We start from the raw sequence: 21743 nt of genomic DNA, 5'->3' as shown, positions 1-21743 counted from the left end.
GAGATGGATGAGAACAGATGTCAGTGAAAAGAGATGGAAGAGGACAGGTGTCTGTCAAATGAGATGGGTGAGAAAAGATGTCTGTGAAAGGAGATGGATGAGAACAGATGTCTGTGAAAAGAGATGGAAGAGAACAGACAGATGTCTGTCAAAGGAGATGGATGTGTGTCAAGAAAATGTGTTGAGTTTCAATTAAACAAAGCTGAAAAGGTGTAAATCCCTGCCGTGCCATGTACCCATCTTGTCAAATGTAAACATGATGTGGAAACATCTACCTAATTGGCAGGAATAAAAACATGGCCAGTCATATGTAGCAAAATTGGGCAATTGTGAAAGGGAATGTTTCCTAATGGGGGCATTGTGATATTAGCATACACATATGCATTTCATTGGGCATTAGTATACTGCCATAGAAGAGTACCAAAGTGGGGCAGTTGTGAACCTGCCATTGCAGTGCAGAGTCTCTCTAACACTGTGATTAAGAGGCACTATCACGGCAATGTGTGCCTAGGTAGGTGAATGGGATACTGGCATAAGGGAAGGGACCAAAGTACATTTCAAGCAGAGCTTTGTATCCGAGGGGCACGGATAGGAAACCGGTGCTAAAGCTCAGAGTGACATCAGCACCCTCGAAGGTTCATGCATCTCCCAGATCTATACTGGAGGTACTCTGGTATGTGGTGACCCGCAGAGTACCTTGGCATAAGATACCTTTTCAGGTGATACTTTCTTGTTTGACACCTTGGTGTTGCTTGTGTATTAACTAACAGAAACAGTGAAGTACTTTGTCACTCATTGCACACAATATAAAACTGGTGTATTTTCTAAGGACATATTCAGTTGGAATATAGCAACACAAAAAGATGATGATGGAATGCAGAACATTGCCAAACATTCACCTCCAGTCACAGATCTGGGTTAAATCCATCGTTTTTTGCACAACCAAGCGACTCCAGTTTGGACCCAGCCATGTGGAAATCAGTCTTGACCCTGCGCCCAATGGGAACAGTCCAGCCCGAACTGGCAGGCCAGGTCCTCCCTCGACAGAAACTGAGGATCCTAGGACTGGTTTTGGGGTATCACCACTCATCCGCCAGGCTAGCTTGAACCCAGTGGCACAGTGAGCATGGAAGCTCCTCGTCTGGGCATACCTTTCCCACTTAGGGCGACTATAGCAACACAAAAAGATGATGGACGGAATGCAGAACATATTCAAACATTCACCCCAGTCACAGATGTGGGTTGAATGCATCGTTTCACTTGGAATGCCAGCTCGTGGTGTGGTAGCACAGGGTCAAGGCACGCTTCAGTAATGATGCACAATATATGGTTTTTATGCTTGCTGTGTCTGATGAACAATATATGGCTACAGAGAAATGATGGTCCTGCGTACTGTGGTCGATCCAGTATTTAAATATTTCATTACTTTATCTATGGAGCTGCCAGTAAAACATATGCCTTTTTGATGGCTGTACTTCGATAATTCTACTGTAAAATGCACCAGTGGCCTCAATTTAAGAAACATGTTGGGTGGGAAAAGCCTTGAGCCCAATTGGGTGGTTGGGGCTTGGTGCAGTGCTGGTCTGCTGTGCACTCCAACCCTGTTTTGAGATTCACCATTCGCCACTCACTAGGATGACAGGGAGGAGAGGAGAGGAGTTTGGATGCGGGAAGAATTAATACTGTCAAAAAGGTAACCTTCGTCTCACCTGTGTTGCAAAAGCAGGAGAGATGCAAATATAACATAAAACTGATATTTAATGTCAATTCTGGTATTGGTAGATCACATTTTGTTAGAATTTTAGGTTCTCTTTGTAAAATAGAATTGTTTTTCAGAGGTATCTGACCTATTGCTAGAGAGCCAGCCTCCCCCAATCATTGGCACATTGCACAACACAACACAAGACCTGGCTCTTCAACTGATCCTACAAGAACTTAGCGCCTGGATACCCTTGAGGGTAATGATTGGCCACGCTTTACATATCCGAGTTGATTGACTTCATCGAACTCTATTTAGCGAGTGACAATTTATTTGCGACTCGCTAAATAGGATTTGCGACTCGCTGATAGGAAGGGGCGTTCCCTTCCTAATAGCGACCCTCAAATGCCATGTATGACGGTTTTGAGACCGCAATTGCGTTGCAAAATAGTCGCACTTTACCACCCTTCACAGAAGGGTGGTAAACCACTCACAAATGTGAAGGGGTCCCCGGGGACCCCTTCCCCTTTGTGACTGGCTCTAAAAATATTTTGTAAGGGCAGGCAGTAGTCCCAGGGACCACTGCCTGCCCTTCAAAAAATGAAACGAAAACATTTCATTTTCCATTTTTTTAAATGCATCCCGTTTTCCTTTAAGGAAAACAGGCTGCATTAAAAAAAGAAAACTGCTTTATTTGATGGCAGTCCCAGACATGGAGGTTCCGCTGAGCCCAGCAGGCCACCATACCTGGGAGGGCTAGCCATCCCCAATGGGGTCGCAATTTGCGAGTGCCTCATGAATATGCGTGAGGCATGCAATTTGCGACCCCGTTGGGAAACACAATCAGTGTCGCAGACACTGTTGTACATACCAATTTGCGACTAGCAAATTGCGAGTCGCAAATTTCTTGATCGTACATATGGCCCTAAGTGCCCCTGCTTTTTGGTGTATTCAAGCAACTGATTGCTCTTTCCCCTAAAACTGCCGCTGATTACAATAATCACTGCTGGAGGAAGGTTACCACGGAGAGGGCGGAATAATCCATTATATCGGGGGGCTGGGGGGGATGTGAGTTCGCACACACCCAGAGACTTCACGTTGGTTGCGTCAGAAATCTAAGGCCCTGTGAAGCCAAGAGGCTGCATGTCTGGAGGTGAGGGTATGTTTGCACGGGATACGGTGAAACCTGCTCAGCGGGATCCAGGGAGCTTGGGCCCAGGTCACTAGGGGGCATATGTATCAAAAAACCGTATTTGTGATTCTCAAATAGCGATTTTTTGAGAATTGCTATTTGAGAATTGCAAAACGGGATGTATTTAAAAATTCGCACATATTTTGCAAATTCTTAATATTCCTTAATTGCGATTAGCAAATTGCGAAATCGCAATTAAGGAATACATTCCCATTCATTCCTATGGGCCAGGAGGCCCATAGGAATGAGTGGGAAGGTATTCTCAAATTGTGAATCGCAATTTGCTAATCGCAAATTGCGAATAATTTCAAAGGTGCAAGAGTGTCATGATGACACCCTGGTGCACCCCTGAAATGAGCATGTGTGCGCATATGGCGCAGATACATGCCCTAAGGGCATATATGTGCGCCACATGGCACTTTGAAAAATGCCAAAAATTTCATTTTTCAAAGAAATCGCAATTTGGGATTTCATAAGGAGAATTCGCACAACTTGGGTGTGTGTTATATAGCATTTAAGGAATCGCAATTTGCGATTCCTTAAATGCTTACGCAAAATTAAGGAATCGCAAAATTAGCGATTCCTTAATAATGCGATGCGAAAATGTCACATACATCGCGTTTTGCGATTTTGTATTCGCAAACACTGTTTTTTTGCGATTCGCAGCGTTTGCGAATACAAAATCGTTTGATACATATGCCCCCAGGTTTGTTCTTTCATGAAGCTCGCCCCATGAGATGTGATTGTTTGGAGATGGCCTTGTGATGGGCTGTGCTGCCTTGCGGCAGAGGTTTTAAGCCACTGATGTCACGACGCTACAGATAAGACTACGATATCCTGTGTGACTCCAGATCAATATGTCATGATTTTCCACCGGTTGCACCTACTTTGAAAAGCCCCTGCTAAGCATTCTTTATTGTCTTTCTTCTGCAGGATGAACTATGCCCAGCCGGCCACCCTGACCCAGTCGTAAGTACCCTTGGCTAACTTACAGTTTGCCAGTGTAAAGAAAAAAAGAGTTAACATATATATATATATATATATATATATATATATATATATATATATATATATATATATATATATATATATATATATATGAAGAGAAAACGCCTTCAGGTAACCAAAATCCTTGGCAAAAGACGAAGCGTACCCAATGTACTTTTTGTGCCAGCGTTTATTTAGTGCCCAACACCAATGCCGCCATTACGCGTTTCAGCCCTCGTGGGGCCTTGATCACATGACAACGTTTGAGGACGTGACAGCAATATTTAAAGTGAACAACCTCATTATCAGATGCATCAGGTGTGTGATTTGAGCAATAGACATAGAAAACATCCTCCGATCGCATCTCAACATACCGACAAATGCATGTTAGATCGGAGCACGACATAAATGTAAAATACATGATTAGGAATCACCGTATAATACGGGAAATGGGGTAAAGGACAAGAATCTACCCAGAACATACACAGTATATAAATATATAAATATATAAATATATACATAAAAGAATAAAACACAAAAGCATTACATATTTAGCCACATGTTCTTAAAAAAACCTTGTTGTTTTTCTACATATTAAAACCATGTGTGAGTTGTAAAATAGATACCAAATGTGATACATGCCCGCATAAATATAGATAAATAGATAAATAAATAAATATCATATATAAAATTTAGAGTACCTTGTTTACAAAGAATAGCTAATGAACATTTAATCAGTTCAAAAATAATGCATGTGTTCACGTTCTGAATTTGTTACCTTAGATCCTATTAAACACTATGTCAATAATGTGAGACAAATGCTAGTCATACCCATCATTGAATGTCATATTGCTGTACATAAAAAAGATGCAGAGATAAAATCATCATAAATATGTGCAAACCAAGTGTGTGTGTATAAAAAAATATATGTTATATAAAAATCGAAAAAAGAGACCAAATTGGTCTCGGGAGAAGGCAGTCTTATATGTTAAAATGCTGAAACAGTTATTTTTAAAACATAATTTTTTCAAAAATATTTAGAGACAGGTAAAATAGTCTTCACTAGCATTGAGTCCATTTGGTGTTTTGCAATCCATGAGAATAATGTGCCTGGTTTCTAATTTGCGCAACAATGCCTCTCGATTACCACCTCTTCTTAGGGGCAAGACTGTATCTATGGCAAAGTATTTCAGGCCTGCTGGGTTACTGTTGTGAGACTCATTGAAATGCCTGGCCACTGGGTACGTGGTGTCCCCATTGATGATGGCTCGTAGGTGCTGGAGTATCCGCTTGTGGACCTGCAGCTTGGTACTACCCACATAGCGCAGGCCACATGGACACTCCAGCACATACACCACGTATTCAGTCTTACAGGTAAGTTTGTGCTGAATGGGGACAGGACTCGCACTAAGGGGAGTAGTATATTCTGTTTTGTTGACCCCGTTTTTACAGGCCTTACATACTGCACATTTGAAAAAACCTGTGCTGCTATTGAGCCAAGAACTGTTAGTTCTGATTTCGGGGCTACTGGACACTAGGCAATTGTTAAGGGACCTGGCCCTCCTGTATGAGATACTGGGAGATCGTGGTAATTGACTCCCCAATACAGGATCATTCACAATCAGTGGCCAGTTTTTCTTTATGATCTTGCGTATGGTCTGATGTTGGTTGTTATATGTCAGAATCAATCTTGACTCCGTGTGTTCACCAGAAACCGGTTTCTTTCTGCCTAGTAGTGCTAGTGCCCTACCTGGTTCATTGGCTTTGTAGATGGCTTTATCAATGAGTTCCATTGGGTAACCTCTACTCAAAAACCTAGTTTTACAGTCTTTTTGTGCTATACTACAGTCAGTGTCATTGCTACATATTCTTCTAATACGAAGCATTTCCCCGTATGGGATACTCCTAATTACATGTGCCGGGTGATGACTAGTAGCATGGAGTATAGCGTTACCCGCCGTTGGTTTTCTGAACAAACTGGTCTGTAATACATTAGAACAAACCTGAATTTCAACATCCAAAAAACAAATAGAGGTGTCGCTAATATGCCCAGAGAAGCCAAGATTTAATTCATTGTTGTTGAGATTGTCTATGAATAGCTTAGCTTCACTTTCTGATCCATTCCAAATTATTAGAAGGTCATCAATATACCTGTACCACTTGACAATGTTTTCAGACATAATTTTAGAGTATGTGGGTACGAGGACATGTTCCTCCCAGTATCCCAAATGGAGGCAAGCATAGCTTGGGGAAAAACATGCCCCCATAGCCACGCCCCTCACCTGCTGGAATACTTGGTTGGAAAACAGGAAAAAATTATTCTCAAGGCACATGTTGATCATTGACAGTAACATTCTGTTATGCTGATGAAAATGAATGGGTCTCAAATTTAAGTAATATTCTATGGCTTTTAAACCGTCCCTATGATGGATGCTAGTATATAAGGAGGATACATCTAAAGATATAAGAAGGTACCCTGGTTGCCATATTAAACCCTCCATTTTCTTCAATAAATCACCAGTATCAAGAATGTATGATGGAAGACTTTTTACAAAATATATATATATATACGCAACTCCAACTTCCTCAGCCTTTCAGCTAGCCCTTGAAGTGAGTGTATAGCACACTGACGCATAACTAGCTGCCTCGAGACACTGAAGCGATACACACAGGACATGCTGTACACTTGATGGAATCGTTCAGACAGAGCATTCCGATGCTCCTCGTCATTAAAAGGGGTGTATGGGGTGTTTTCGGGTTGCATAGCTCACAGAACCCTATACTTGCCTTCAGTGTCCCTCCTGTTCCAAACGTAAGACACTAACCCCTTCCTTTGATTCTGTGGGCGCTTCCTATTTGCGGATATACCCAAGGCCCAGGGAATAAAGGAAGGGATTTGCTCAAGGCTACACGACGTGTTTGTGAAGCAGCTGAGCCGGGTCTTGAACCCACAACTTCCCACTGCAGTGCCAGTGTTTCAAAAGCAGCCTGAGCACCCTTCTTCTGCTTGACTTGCATGTCTCTTGTCTTGGAGCAGGGCAGGGCAGTCATGGGCTGACTGACACTGCCCACTGAACCCAATCAGACAATGACGCCTAATCCTACAGAGAGGCTGGGACTGCAAGCAGCAACATGATTCCTGTTACTCTAAGGCAGATGCTTCTTTACCTGGAGCACTTTATTTATATTTGTTTTGCAGCACTGCCGCGTGGATCAGTGGAGCTTTTCTAATAGTACAACTTTGTTGACTGATGGCCTTTGAGCAGGAACTCAGTGAGCTGACTATCAGTGTGCTTCTGTGTTCCATTGGACAGCTCTTATTTGCCCTTTTTTATGACTCCCAAGTGTTCTTGCATTGACCTTTGTTGACTCTTGGCCTTGGATGGATGTCTGTTAGCGCTCGGAGAGATTCACTTGGTTCCTGGTAGAGTTCCTTTTACCTTGGCCAGTCACTGATGTCAACTGGCCTCTCATTTATGCATGGTGGCTGCTGGTCATATGTTGGGTGGCTCTAGGTGGATGTTGGGAGGCTCTTGGCGGATGGGTGGCTCTAAGGTAGATGTTGGCTGGCTGTTGGCGGATGTTGGCAGGCTGTTGGTTGGTTCTTGGAGGATGTTGCCTGGCTCTTGGTTGATGTTGGGTGGCTCTTGGCAGATGCTGGGTGGCTCTTGGCAGATGTTGGGTAGCACTTGGTGGATGTCTGCTGGCCCTTGATCAATGTCTGTTGGCCCTCAGCGGCTGCCTTATGCGGATGTATATGACTAGGTAGATGTCTGTTGGCTCATGAAGAATAACCAAATATCCTATCTTCATGGTTCAGTCCATCATTGGGGGTGGCAAGAAAGCTTTTTGGTTATGCATGGTCCTCAGTCAATTATTGTGATCTGCACTTGATCTTTATTGCCTCATCAGTTAAAGTTGCCCTATGTTTGATTTCAAGTGGCTTGTATTTTTTTTACCATTTGTGTTATTTATTTGATCCTTTGCTTGATTTTGTTTCGGTCTCGAGATTTGTGCACATGCTCAGCAGAATTGCTTTGTTCCTCGGTGGCTGATAGATAGTCTAGCCTGGATATATTTAGATTTTTCCCTCACTTGCTGTAGTTCTCTCGGTTAACGATGGGTTTATTTTTGGTGGATTTAATAGAAGCCATGGTAAATCCATATTGGCACAACGAGAATTTGTGCTGGCCCTGGAACAATTCTTATGCCCACTCAAAGACTTGTGTTGGTCTCTAGTAGATTTATTTATGATTGAACACAATGCCTGTGTTTGTCCTCCACAGTTGTGTCAGCCCAGGATTGTTCTTTTTTCACACCTTTAGCATGTCTGTTGAACTTTAGTTTTTTCTGTTAGCCCTTAGCAGAGTTCACTTTTCCTATAGATTTATATCTTTTGGAGGGTAGCAGTTTTGTTATTGATTTTAACGAGTTCTTGGTGTCTCTGTCAATTCTTTGTGGGATTTTTTCTAGTACGCCCCGCCCCACATCCCTTGTGGTCACACTTGGCAGCTACAGCTAGCCTCATTACCTCCATAATGACGTGGGATAAGCCTCTGAAGGGGGATTATAGAACAGGACCCTAACATATGCTCCCTGAGTTTCATATGGGTTGGGGGCGGCGTATGGATATGGAAAGTTGTTCTGACTTTCATTTATTCCCCCATCTTACTGTAATAATGCACTGCTGGCTCTGTCACCCAGACTATATAACTAACGTCAAAATCAATGTGTTACTGATATCCCACAATCTCAGCAGAATTGGGCATTCTGGGGCCTTATCTTCAGGGCTGGCTGGAAGAACACAACATTTTAAGCCCCTACCAGGCCGACTTCAGAGCAAATATGTCAACCGTAGACCAGATATTCAGACTACAATTACTCTTCTGGAAAACGGTGACTATAGAGGGTGGTAGCCTCTATCTAATATTTGTTGATCTGAAGTCGGCCTTCGACCTTGTACCTCGGGAGAAACTCTGGAAGGTGATGCGTGACCTTGGGATCCCTCCTTATCTTCTAAATGCTATAGAGAGGCTCCACATGGAAAATCTTGCACAAGTGCGATGCGGAAAATATGGGGTACTCACCTCCCGTTTTCCTGTCCAAAAGGGGGTACGACAGGGATGTGTTTTAGCTCCTACTTTATTTTGTCTTTTTATCAATGGTCTTATTGACCATCTTAAAAAAATCAAGGACAATGATGCCCCCAAGCTAGCCTCCGGGAAGGTCCCTGCGCTGATGTTTGCAGACGATACCCTGTTACTTTCAAAAACACCAATGGGTATCCAGCGCACTCTTGATGGCTTCACCAATTTTTAGGTCTTGCTAGCGTAGGCTGCGCAAATGCGCAGTCTCGCTGGCGAAATTGAACGTTTTGGGGATTTTTCGTAAGGGGCTTTAAGCCCAGCCCCTCTTTCCCGTTGGCCGGCGTCACCGTTTATGCTAAACGGCTGCCAGCCATTGGGAAAGAGCTGTTGGTGACGTTTTCGCTCGGCTTTTTCTGCCGTCCCACTTGGACGGCCTCCCCTGCTTTCCTTCTGAAGTAAAAGGTTTCTTATCTTTATGGGGCCAAACACATGGCCCCATAAAGATAAGAAACCTTTTAGCAGGTGAGGCCTGGGACGGCAGAAAAAGGGAAAAAAAAACGTCATGGCGCGGGCTTGTTTTGAAGATGCTGCACAGTGTCCCAAAGCTGTACAGCAGCACCACCAAAAGCAATTGACAAAAACAAAGGCAAGACCTTTTGGCTTTGCCACTGTTGGTTTCCTTTGTGCACTTTATCCTATCAAAAATGTTTAGTATTCTCTTGGGAAAATACTTGTGCTAGGCAGCAGTTTCACGAGTTTAGCCTTAACGCCTCTTACCAATATTAATGTGCTGCATGTTAACAAATGTATACATCACTGTAAGAACTACTTGAATGATCAACTATATTTATTTTTGATTTTCGCTCCATTTTGTTGTGTAGCACTCAGATGCTGAAGCAGGTTTCTCGTTGCCTGCCCTGGCAAATTTCAATCGTTTTATTTAGCACGCCCTGGTTTTCACAGAAAGTGTGACAACTAATACAGAGGGAGGCAAATGTTCATGTATTCCACTGCAGAATAAGTTGTCAGCTCCTAGCACAAAGTAATTGAGTTAACAAAGATGATTCTGTTTACAAAAGTTGCATTCAATTACCTTTAGTAACACGTTTTGTGTTGTCTATGTTGGTGAGAGCTATCGATTAAAGGCACGAGGTTCTCTCTAAAGACAACATTGTAGTCTACTTAATGTTTATGGAATGCCGTGCTTTTAAATGTCAGACCACCGTGAGCCCAGACTTTTGGCGATTTTCGTGGTTCTACTGTGGGTTCCAATACACTTGTGGTTTGCAGGTTTCGTGCAGTATGAGGTTAGACGTCGGCGCGTGTACAGTGTGGTTGACTAAAGAACCAGGCGTGGCTGACAGCGCTACCCCACGGCGGCTCATGCAGTGTTGAGCATGAAGGGGCGACAGTTCAGCGGGGCTGGAGGGTTTGCATTTACCCTCATTATTCCTCCTCCCCATCACGCCCCCCACATCCCGGCCACATTCCATGGGTCCTGGGAGTCCCGCGCCACTTGGTGCGCATGCACAGTACGGCCCCTCGCGCCGGCGCCATAGAGTTTGCGCCCCGCGGGCAGAGCTGCCCTGTCGCGCAGTGCTCTCTGGGATACGGGGTGTCTGTCTGGGGCAGTTCCGGATTCCCCGCTGCGGCCCGAGCACTGGTCCCAAGAGGTGAGGGGGCAACGGGGTGTGGGGCTGGCCAAGTGGGGGCACACTGCGGAGTAGAGGCCTTGGAGGGTGCCTGGGGGTTTAGCCACGCCCCTGTGCCGCGTGGACAGCGGTTTATGCAGCACATTTTGTGCATACCGAACCCTGCGGCTCCCACGGCCATGTCTCACATTCTGGGGCGGGTGTCACTCGCCACCGGGGTGGCCACCGACGCTACCCGGCACTGGGTGGGCTTGGGGACCCTCCAGACCCCCGTCACCCCATCCCACAGAGGGAACCGAGCCCTCTGTCACCCACGGGACCCTGTAGTCTCATGGCTATGGGCAGCTTCCTTCAAGGAAGAGAAGGTGGAGTGGGGGGAAGGGCGTGGAACTGAAGGTGGGTGCTGCAAAGAGGGCGACAGAAGCCTGGGGTGAGCAGATCAAGAGATGCTGGGGTGGGGCAGGAGCTTGGAGTGTATACCTGCGTCTATATGGACACAGAGGGGCAGATTTACAAGCCCCTTGTGCCACTTTTGCGTCACTTTTAACATGGGAAAAGTGACGCAAAAGTGGCGCAAGGGGCTAGTAAATAAGCCCCAGAGTGTGGAACTGAAGGCTAAGGTGGGCGTGGAACTGAAGGTGGGGGCTGGGAAGGGGGTGACAGAAGCCTGGAGGTGAGCAGATCTGGAGATCAGAAGCTGGGTTAGGACAGGAGCTTGGATGTATAACTGCGTCTGGGTGGGTGTGACAGAAGGCTGTGGTGCACGTAGAACTGAAGGTGGAGGCTGTGAGGCATGTTGAACTGAAGGTGGGTGTAGAAGTGAGGGAGGAGGCTCAGGTGGGGGTAGCACTGAATGTGGGGTCTGGGAAGGGTGGGACATGATTCTGGGAGGTGAGCAGAGCCAGGTGCTTGGAGCTGGGACCTGGCAAGAGTGAGAAAGTAGTGCTGAATGTAGGGAGCTGGGATGGGTGGTGTAGGAGCTGAGGGCGCAGAAATGAAGGTGGCGAGTGTGCAACACAAACCTTTATCTTAGCAGAGATGGAACGCTGGTTCTGGGGCCAGAGCATGGAAGTGTGTAACTACCTCTGTGGATGTAGGTTAGGAGCTTAGGGTGTAGCACTAAGGATAGAGGCCGAGGAGGGTGTGACAGAGGAACTTTGGGAGTGAGCAGGAATGAAGATGGTGATTTGGGAATGGTGTACAGCTGAAGGTGGAGGTTGGGACAGAAACTTGGGGTGAGAGTAGAACTGAAGATGGAAAGTTTGAATTTGGTATTGGTACAATAGCTTGGGTGGGAGTAGATCTGGAGAAGAAAACTGGTCTGGGTGAGCTGAGAACAGGGCAAAAGATGGGGGATTGAGAGCTATGGTGTGAGAAGCTGATGGTGTATAATTGAAGATGGGGGAGATAATTCAGAAATTTGAAGTGTGAGGAAGGTGAAATGAGGATCAGGGAGCCTATGTGGGTGATGCATCAGCCGGGGCGACACTAGTGATGAAAATGGAGAGCTAGGGTGGGTGAGACAGGTTTGGGGTGAAGAGCAGAGCTAAAAATTGGGATTTTGGATCTGGTCAGAGTAGGGCTGGAGCTGACAGCCAAGTGTCCTCTTTTTTTTTTTTGCACAGATTGAACGTAGTACTTAAAACAACATTAAAAGCGGACTACAGGATGCCACATGGAATATGGACAGATTGTGGGAATACTTTAAAATACGTTCATATTTTGTTTTGTTTCTAAATATATATTAAATATATGTTATAAGTATTTAGATATGTATAAATACTTCTAGACCGGTTTTGACTTACCAGGGCCCTCATCAGTGAAAAGCAGCTTGATACCTTTACTGGTATACACGGCGCGCTGAGGAAAACAGAAAAGGTGATGGGTGGAATGCTTGAATTAAACTCAGCACTGGAAATTACTTGGGGCTGTATTCCATTCCATGGTTTTGGCCTCTGTCCCACTCTATGCAGAGGCCAGCCTTATGCAGATTAGCCTTGCTTCTGCTCCATTAGCAACAGTTCAGTCCAAACGCACTGGCTAAATTCCCTCTACAATAGAAAGCGAGAAACTCCAGAAGGGGCTTGACCTAATTCTGGCTTCAAGGATATTTTTGTAATTGAGGTGCTTAAAGTATGCCCAGGCATAAGTCCTGCTCTATCAGTACTATTAAAATGGAGGTGCACTTCACTGACAGTGTGAGAGGAGAGGTGATGGGGCTTCGTAGTATGAGGCAGTTTGATAGTTACAGTTAAGTTTAAGAAGCTATCATAGCACAGCTATCTTGCAGTCGGCTCGTTTCAAGAAGCCTGTTCTACTTTTCATAAACAGTACTAACATTTCTTAACAAGACTGCAGTACTTTTAATGGCACAGTGCCATTTTCTCTTCATTTGGCAGATTTAGACCATTATATTTTAAAGCGATTCCCTAGCAAATAAGTAACCATGACGATTAGTCATCAATGGAAATTATTTTGAAGATTGAGTGGTATTAATTTAGATAGGGATCTATCCTCCCCAGCCCAATTCAGGAAAAAAGACATAGGACCTCAGCCCACTAATCACTGCTAAACAGTAACAAAGGACCAACACCTCTATTCAACTCCATGGAAAGGACTACACCTAGTGAGGTCCCTATCATTGAAAGAGCGATGGGACTACTTCCCAGATCAGCACTATCACAGGACAATCAAGCTGCCATCTTGGAAGGGCGACTTTACCTAGTAATTATCCCAGAACATACTAAGTTTCATCCTACTACTCAGCTACTAGGACCTATTATTAAGGTACAGATCTAGCGCACTTCTCCCCGCACCGCTTGCGCGGCGCTACACGACGGATGTAGTTCGTTTCCTGTCCCCGCCCCCTAAGGTTCATTACATAAAGACTTTTTTTTGTTATTTTTTTTTTTTTTTATACTAAGCTAGCTGCCTTTACCCAGCGGTCACAGTGCGACTCAGGTCAGCTCAGATAGCCATCAGATTCCATAGAAACCACTCTTTCTCCCTACCCAGACCCAACTCTACATTCCCCCACAGTGGTTTACCCCCCCTTAACACAGCCACCCTCCTCCACAATCCAACCTTATATAACAACCCAAGCCCTATACACTTTGCGAGACCCTTATCGTCCTATTTCCCTCCCACCATGGAACTCACAGGCACTCATACCCACACCATCATTTACCCTCCCAACTTATCTAAAAAAGCAGCCAAACGCTTTAAACACAATCTCATAAAAATACATCCTGAAACGCCTATCGCTGATCCATACTTCTCACCACGCAACGGGCACACTACTACCGATATCATCTTTCATACGAAACGAAGAGCGCAATGGAGGAAAGCCGTCCTTTCCTTATTTAGGATTGCGGCCACTAGGAAATCAGCACACGGCCTAGTTATTTACATCTCCCCCTCCCAGTTCTTTCACGCAACAGCAACCATTACCATTTACAACAACGGGACCATCCTCATGCAATCCACTGACCGCAATTTAAACCTCCTGGATAGCATCTTCCCCATCATTAAGGATCAAGTTTCAAACTCAAAAACTGGCAACCAGGCCACACTCACCAACTCCATACAAGTTACCCCAGCACCTCTCCCCAGTGACAGCCCTGCCCCAGCACCAGCCCCTCCACTCCCCCCACCTGATTTAGATGCAACCGCCAACCAGATTACTTCTGTCTACAACACGCAGCACATTATCCTTCCAAGCTTGCACCACAACCGGGTTCCGTCAGTACACCAACCGTCAGGCACCTTAGTTTCTAAGGTAACAACCATATTGCCTGACCCTCTTGCAATACTCCAAACCAACACTACCGTGACAGCACTTGTACCGCCAACAGATAACCAATCCCCCTTACACTCGTACACAGCGGCACCGATTGCCATCACCCTCCCCGCCACACCGAAAATTCCAGCCACTCCAGCGCCACTAACCACCAAGACGCCTTGCACTCATAGCCCGCAGCCCACCCTACCACACACAGTTCAGCTGGCAGAACACAAGAAGACGTCCCAGCACCACACGGATGATACACCACCACCGGAGCCCCTTCTGGCCCCAAGGACACCTCATATACCCCCATCCCAGCTACTCACGCCAACAGCCCCACCCTACACATCCCCCAACCAACCATTCGCACCCACGGCACCCCCTCCCACCGCACCCATTTCTTCACCAGACCAGGAACCCGATCAACTCACAATCCTCCCAACTATTGACACATCTCAGCCTACAACCCCTCTCCTAATCATTCCAGACCCCAGGTTAGATGAGATCATGACCGCACTACATCAAATCAAAGTAGAAATACAAGCTTTTAACGAGCTGTTTTCAAAACATCCATGGCTCTCTGGAGCTACAAGTCATCCCAAAGCCAGCGGGCGCTTGATGCAGCCATCAAATACCTCATCTGCGATCTTACCTAACTGGAAATCAGTGCCCTTCACGAATAATTCTACCCGCCCTCGACGAATTAACAACTCGATGACAGAGAGGGACCTACTAGCGCTACTTCACTCATATGCACCCCCCCTTTTGAACCCCATCACGCCCTCTGCTATGACCATCCCAACTATCCCCCCCAACCCACACAGAACCACCAAACATAACAGTAGAGGCATCATCGACAACAACCTAAAAAGAGTACCCCTCATCCAAGAACCTACATCGTCCCTCCGTTCCCCCCGCCTCAAATGCATCATCTTAAATTGTAGATCGGCCGCTAGACACGCAGCAGAAATAGCGGACATCATCCTCACACAAGAACCCGACCTATTATTGCTTACCGAAACCTGGCTAAATGAATCCTCCTCTCCGATCATGGACATACTAGTACCCCCTAACTATGATATCATAAGACTAGACAGGGTTGATAAAACAGGGGGAGGCATCGCTTGCATACACGGAAGCAATATCTCAGTAAGCAGAACAATTGCTCCGGTATTTCCATCTTGCGAATACATTTGCTTCAACATCTCCGCTAATGATAAACCACTATGCTCCCTACACACGATTTATCATCCACCAGGCGACAACCTGGCCTTCACCGAACACTTCGTGGACCTTGTTTCAACAAACACCTGTCGCCAAAATACCCAAATATTCCTTGGCGACTTCAATCTACATTGGAACGACCACAAGGATGCAGCGGTCAACAGCCTCAAAAATTTCTTACAAGACCTAGACCTCATCCAAAGCTGCAATAGCCCCACACACGACAAAGGCTCAATTTTGGACCTAATAATCTCTAAAAGATTGCATTCAGCTAGACTCTATCCAACCATGTGACTGGTCTGACCACCACGTCATCACCTTTTTTATCAAGGAAATAGCGAAACCAATCTCTGTGCAATCGACAAGACCGAAAGTTTGGAAAAGAGACATCAAAAAAATCAACCCCACTACTTTTCCATCCTCCAGTTACAACCTACTTCTGCCCCCCATCGGATCCTCAGAAGTCCAGGTCCTCACCAATCACTACCTTAATTCCATGACCAGGATAATAAATGAGGTAGCCCCCCTGCACTAAGGACTCCAAGCCTTGGTACAATGGAATGCAAAACGAAGACAGACGCTCTCTTCGAGCCTCGGAACGTACCTGGAGGTCTACTCCCTCAGCAAATCACCTAAATACACTAAGGAAAAAGAGAAACGCTTATTTCAGAAAGATCAAGCGCACTAAAGCAGTATTATTTAGCCACCAACTAGGCAAGAAACCGTCCCAAAAAACTCTTTGAACTTATCAAATCCCAATCTAAGGACCCTGCGCAACGTCCACAACACATAGATTGCCAGCAACACAACTGTGAAGAATTCTCCGCCTTCTTCACCATGAAGACAGACAATATTAAGACGGACCTTCTGAATGATCTAATTCTACACACGGGACAGCACAAGACGACCCCCCCAAATAGGCCAACGGCACCGCACCATCCCCCATCACAGCCTAGCCTAAAAAATAATGCCGACTGGGCATCCTTTTCGACATACTCCGAAGAAGCCATTGGTAAAATACTTGGGGCCTTGAACCCTGCCAATCACTTCTCCGACCCCCTACCCGCTAACGCGGTTAAAACCCTTACCCCACTTCTGCTGCCTCTCTGGACTAAGATCATAAACAGTTCACTTCAACAAGGCTGCATTCCGGACACCCTCAAAGTGGGCCAGGTCCCTCCCATTCTTAAGAAGCCCTCGGCCGACCCCACGGATCTAAATAATTATCGGCCTATTTCCAACATCCCCACACTGTCCAAACTTCTGGAAAAATGTGTACTCCTCCAACTGACAAAGCATATCGACCAGTTTGACCTGCTTAATAAATTCCAATCCGGCTTCCGTGCAGGTCACAGTACAGAATCAGCCATGACACACATAATTGATGACGCGTTACAAATCCTGGATCAGAATGGTGCATGCCTTCTCATCTTGCTGGACCTATCCTCAGAATTTGATACGGTCAAACACGAGAATCTATTGGACCTGCTGAAGCACAGAATGGGTCTATCAGGTACAGTATTTAACTGGTTCACCTCATTTCTCCATAATCAAACACAACAATTCAAGGTCAACAACGCCATGTCTAAACCCGTCCCAGTAACATTAGGAGTACCACAAGGGTCTGCTCTATCCCCGACTTTGTTCAACCCTTTCATGGAACCCCTCACCGAAATTCTTCAAGCCTCTAACGTTCAATATCACATGTACGCTGACGACACTCAATTATACCTCAAGATCCACACCCTAGATGATATCAAACTGCTCAACACAACGCTGGGGAATACCCAGTTATGGCTGGCAAAAAACCATCTCAAACTAAATGCCTTAAAAACCGAGTTCTTGCTTATAGCTCCACCCGCCCAAGTCCCCTTAATGCAAGAATGGTTAAAACACCTTACGGCACTCAACGTCCAACCAATCATTGTTGACTCAGCGAAATCTCTGGGAATAACTCTCGACTGTAACCTCAGTATGCAAAAACATATCAGCAACGCTACGAAGGGAGCTAACTACCAGATAAACACACTGAGGAAGCTGAAACCCTTCCTGCCTACCAAGGACTTTAAGCAAGCAGTTCAAGCACTTGTCATCCCCAGAGTCGAGTATGGTAGTGTCTCTCTCTGTGGCCTACCCAAGGCAACCACAGCACCACTAAGAGCCACAATCAACGCTGCAGCGAGACTCATCACTGGTTCTAAAAGAAATACACACATCACACCGAACCTCAAATCCCTGAATTGACTCCCCCTGGAAGCAGGTATTCACTTGAAGATAGCATGCATGACGCACAAAGCCATACACCACGATACACCCAGATACCTATCACAAAAGCTAACAATCTCCGGAGGGCTCAGATCCTCTAGAAGTGCGGAAAACCTAATTCTAAAACCACAGAGATTCAACAAGAAAAAGACTTACAACCGTACTTTCTCAGGGATGGCACCAAGAATTTGGAATGCTCTACCACCTGAAACCAGACTTAACACCTCTTCTGCATCCTTCAAAAAGGAAGTAAAATTAATTCTCATGGCTAAATTTACTTGAGTACTGTCCATTGAGGACTTGTGATCTGCTATAGTGTTACCACTACCTGGACTATGACAAGGATCCAGCTAAGTTTTGGACATCCCATTTTACTGTTTCACTGTTTCAAGAGGATAGAGGCCCGTTGTACTTGTTCACTGTGTTCTTGCATTTTTTTTTTCTGTATAGATGTTACAATTGCCTTGTGATTTATGTATAAAAACTCTATTTGACTGTTAAGCGCTCTGATACCCGCAAGGGTCTTGTTCGCGCTCTATAAAACCTTTCAAATAAATTAATTCATGAGACACTCCCTCTGGGAAAGGTATAAAAAATGGATGCACAACTGTCTTTTGTAGGGCACTCTGGGCTTGTAAGTTGCTTTAAAGAATCTGTCCATTTGCTTTTTTTTTTCTTCAATTGTCCTCTCTCTCCCACTATGAGGAGCTCTATTTCACCTTTGTTTTCCTTCGGTTATCCCCTTCCCCATGCTTTTATTTTTCTTAATCTTCTGTCCCTCACATTTCTTTCTCCCTGCTCTTTCCCAAACTTCAGTTACTCCTTTTATTTTCTCTCCAGTTTTCCTTTTCTCTTCCTGCTGCCATCTTTTATGTCACTCCCCTTCTCCAATGTACATTTGTGAACGGTCACTCCCATAATCTATACCTTTTTCCCCAATTTATTCCATCTGTTGCGAGTTTGACCTATTGGCATTTTAAATGACAATGGCTTTTATTTATGTTTCAAAAACCAAAACATAAATAAAAGGCAATGTCATTTACAATAAAAATAGCTCAAACTCTCGCAAATGCGAGACCTATTGCATTGCAAATGCTTGTTGTAAGCTGCGAGGGCTGGAGATCAACCTAACAAAAACTAAATATATGGTCTTCAACTCCCCCAACACGACCCGTCCAAACCCTTCTTTACATGGCATTCCTCTGGAAAGAGTGAAGATATTTGATTATCTGGGAGTTACCCTGTCAGAGCATTTTGTATGGAGGCCACAGTTGGGCAAAGCAAGACTCAGGTTAACCCAGACAGTGGGCGGAATAATGAAACTGTATAGAACCTCAGCTTTTAAACCAGCCACTCATGTGGTGGAAATCTATAAAGCACAAGCAAGGGGTGCCACATTATACAGGGTTGAGTTGTGGGGGCATTGCCCTACTACCAACTTGTTGACGGTGGAGAACAACTTCATGCAACAGCTTATAGGCCTACCCTGTAGTACCCCCCTTACTCCCCTTCACATGGACCTGAGTATTAGGCCCCTTGATGAAGAGATTGCCCTGAGACCTCTAACCTTCTGGCGGAGATTATGGGCGACTCCAGAATTGTCTGTATACAGGGCCGAGTTAAATGACCGTTTAGCCATATGTTCCATCAAGAAAATTCCATGGCTTTGCCACATTAGTGACCTTGCCTCTAAGTTACGCAAGTTGGACCTCTGGAGAATTCCCGAGACTTCATGCGCCACGATTTCGAGGTTGGAACTAGTCAAACACTATAGACTAGCCAAATTATTGTCCATTCAAGAAAGTACCTCATGAGGTCGTTTGATAGCAGAATTCCTGCTAGTAAAAGATGCATGCAGCAAGGAAAACTTCCTGGATTTCATTCAACCCCCCACTGGCCAGGAAATTGTATGTGCAATTCTAACTAGGGACTCTTCCACTACTAGCGTTCACTAGCAAATGGGTGAAAGACCAAAGGGGTGAATGCCCTGCATGTAACTACAAGGAGGAGTCCGATCTACATGTTCTGCTCCTCTGTCCTGCCTATCGACTGCCGCGGAAGCGTTGGTTATTCCAGCTATGTAAGAATTTGGGCTTTGTGCGCTGCACTGAGGCCTAGAGAGTTTTGAAGTATGACACCCATCCACCAATTGTCTTTGCCGTATCACGGTTCTTAAATTGTATGTGGCACATCCGGCAGACCTGTCTAAAGGAGATCCCATGGGGAAGAACAAATGTATTGAATTTGCACAAGTCGAGTAACTGTTGACTCATGCTCGGGGATTTGTATCCTTGTCCTATATTTTTAGCTTTTGTAAAACATTTTTAGATTACAGCTCATCTTTGGAGGGTTGCTTTTATTCCATTTTTAATGGGTTGAAGATAATTTTGTACATAATTTACGTCCCTGCTGTATCTCTTATGCACTGTGTGTTTTTCTTTTTTCTTGTTCTCTTGTGGGATGAACTTTGTACAAGAAGATGATTGGGAGTTACCCAAATTTATAACTATAGGTGTACATTATTTGTTTTTATTGTTCTTGCACTTTTATGGCCCTAGTGGCCGAAATAAAGTTAATAAATGGAAATGGAATGCGCCATTTTGAAATATACACTGTGTGTTGATTGTAGCAAATGTGTGATAAACAAAAATGTAAACAAAAACGCATTGCCCTCTTCAGATTTTCAACTCGCCTTGTAATTTACGTTATATTGAGGTAGATTATGTTTTAAATTTGTAGGATTATGCTCTCACTTGTACGTTTCTGTTGTCTTTATGCTCTCAATTGTGCTTTTAGTGAGCTTGTAGGCCACTAGTACATTTCAGTTGTTAGATTTGCTGTTGGCTGTTGCATTTGTGTTGGCTATTAGAAGATTTCTATTGGTCCCCGGAAGATTTCTGTTCACCCTTGATGCGTTAACGTTTAGTCTGTGGGGTTCAAATCACTTAATGGATTTATGTTTCTGAGTAGCCCCTCTTGCTTTCTCTCGGCCTATTAGCATTCCTTAATAGATTTATTTTCTGGGTTTTGTAAATTGTTCCTGGAGCTTGGAAATCTCTTGGTAGGATTCTGATGGCACTTTGTGTGTTTCTATGTTTCTTGGTATGTTTCTGTAGCAGTTTCTTGGTATGTTTCTGTGGCACGTTTAGTGGTTTTCAGTTGGGCTTGGGAAGTATATAGTCCTTTTATATATTTTACTTACCCATTATGTACATTTTGTTGCTCATTAATTTATAATTTGTTCTGGTGGGATTCTGTTGTTCATTGTTAATTTTTCATTGTCCTTTGGTGAGTTTTCTTTGGACTTTGTCAGATTTATTTTGACCCCTAAAGGAATCAGATTGCCGTTGCCTCTTTACAGAGTTCTTTTGTTCCTTTTCGACTTTTATTTATGACTTTTATGAACATAATAGCTTAACTTTGGCTCTTGGTATTTCTTTTGTTACCTCATGAGTGGAGAGACTTCTATTGATAAATAAAGGATGCATGCTCGCTCATATTGGTTTCTATTGGTCCAAGTGGGTTTACTGTGGCTCTTCATATGCTTTTATGAATTTTGACTTAGTTCTGATCGTGGCTTTCTGTTGGCACTTGGAAGGTTGCTTTTGATGGGTGTCTGATTTCCTTTGGTGGGTTTGTGTCCCGGGTTTCTGTTAATATTATGGGGAGTTTTTGATATTCTTTGATGGGTTCTTGATGGTCCTATTGCAATTTATTTAGAGTGTTCATAACTATGATGGCTCCTTGTGATATTTCGGCTCCTTAATGAGTTTCTGTTGTATCTTGGTGTGGTTTCTTTTAACTAATGGGGCTTCAATCTGAAACCAGTGATTGGTTTCTAACTTTCTTCCAT

At 44.6% G+C, this 21743-nt stretch overlaps 1 pseudogene across 1 annotated transcript in view; it reads left to right on the top strand.

The window, feature by feature from the left end:
- Window positions 1-21743, top strand: part of LOC146868831 (histo-blood group ABO system transferase-like) — a 791676-nt pseudogene that overhangs the window by 646231 nt on the left and 123702 nt on the right. The window contains exon 5 of the transcript XR_014965088.1: window positions 3825-3860. The product of XR_014965088.1 is annotated as a histo-blood group ABO system transferase-like (transcript). The remainder of the gene's footprint in view (window positions 1-3824; window positions 3861-21743) is intronic.

Source organism: Triturus cristatus, chromosome 1_2, assembly GCF_964204655.1.
Source record: "Triturus cristatus chromosome 1_2, aTriCri1.1, whole genome shotgun sequence".
NCBI classification, from domain to species: Eukaryota; Metazoa; Chordata; class Amphibia; order Caudata; family Salamandridae; genus Triturus; species Triturus cristatus.
Note: the sequence above shows the minus strand (reverse complement) of the source record. Positions and strands in the feature narration are given on the sequence as shown.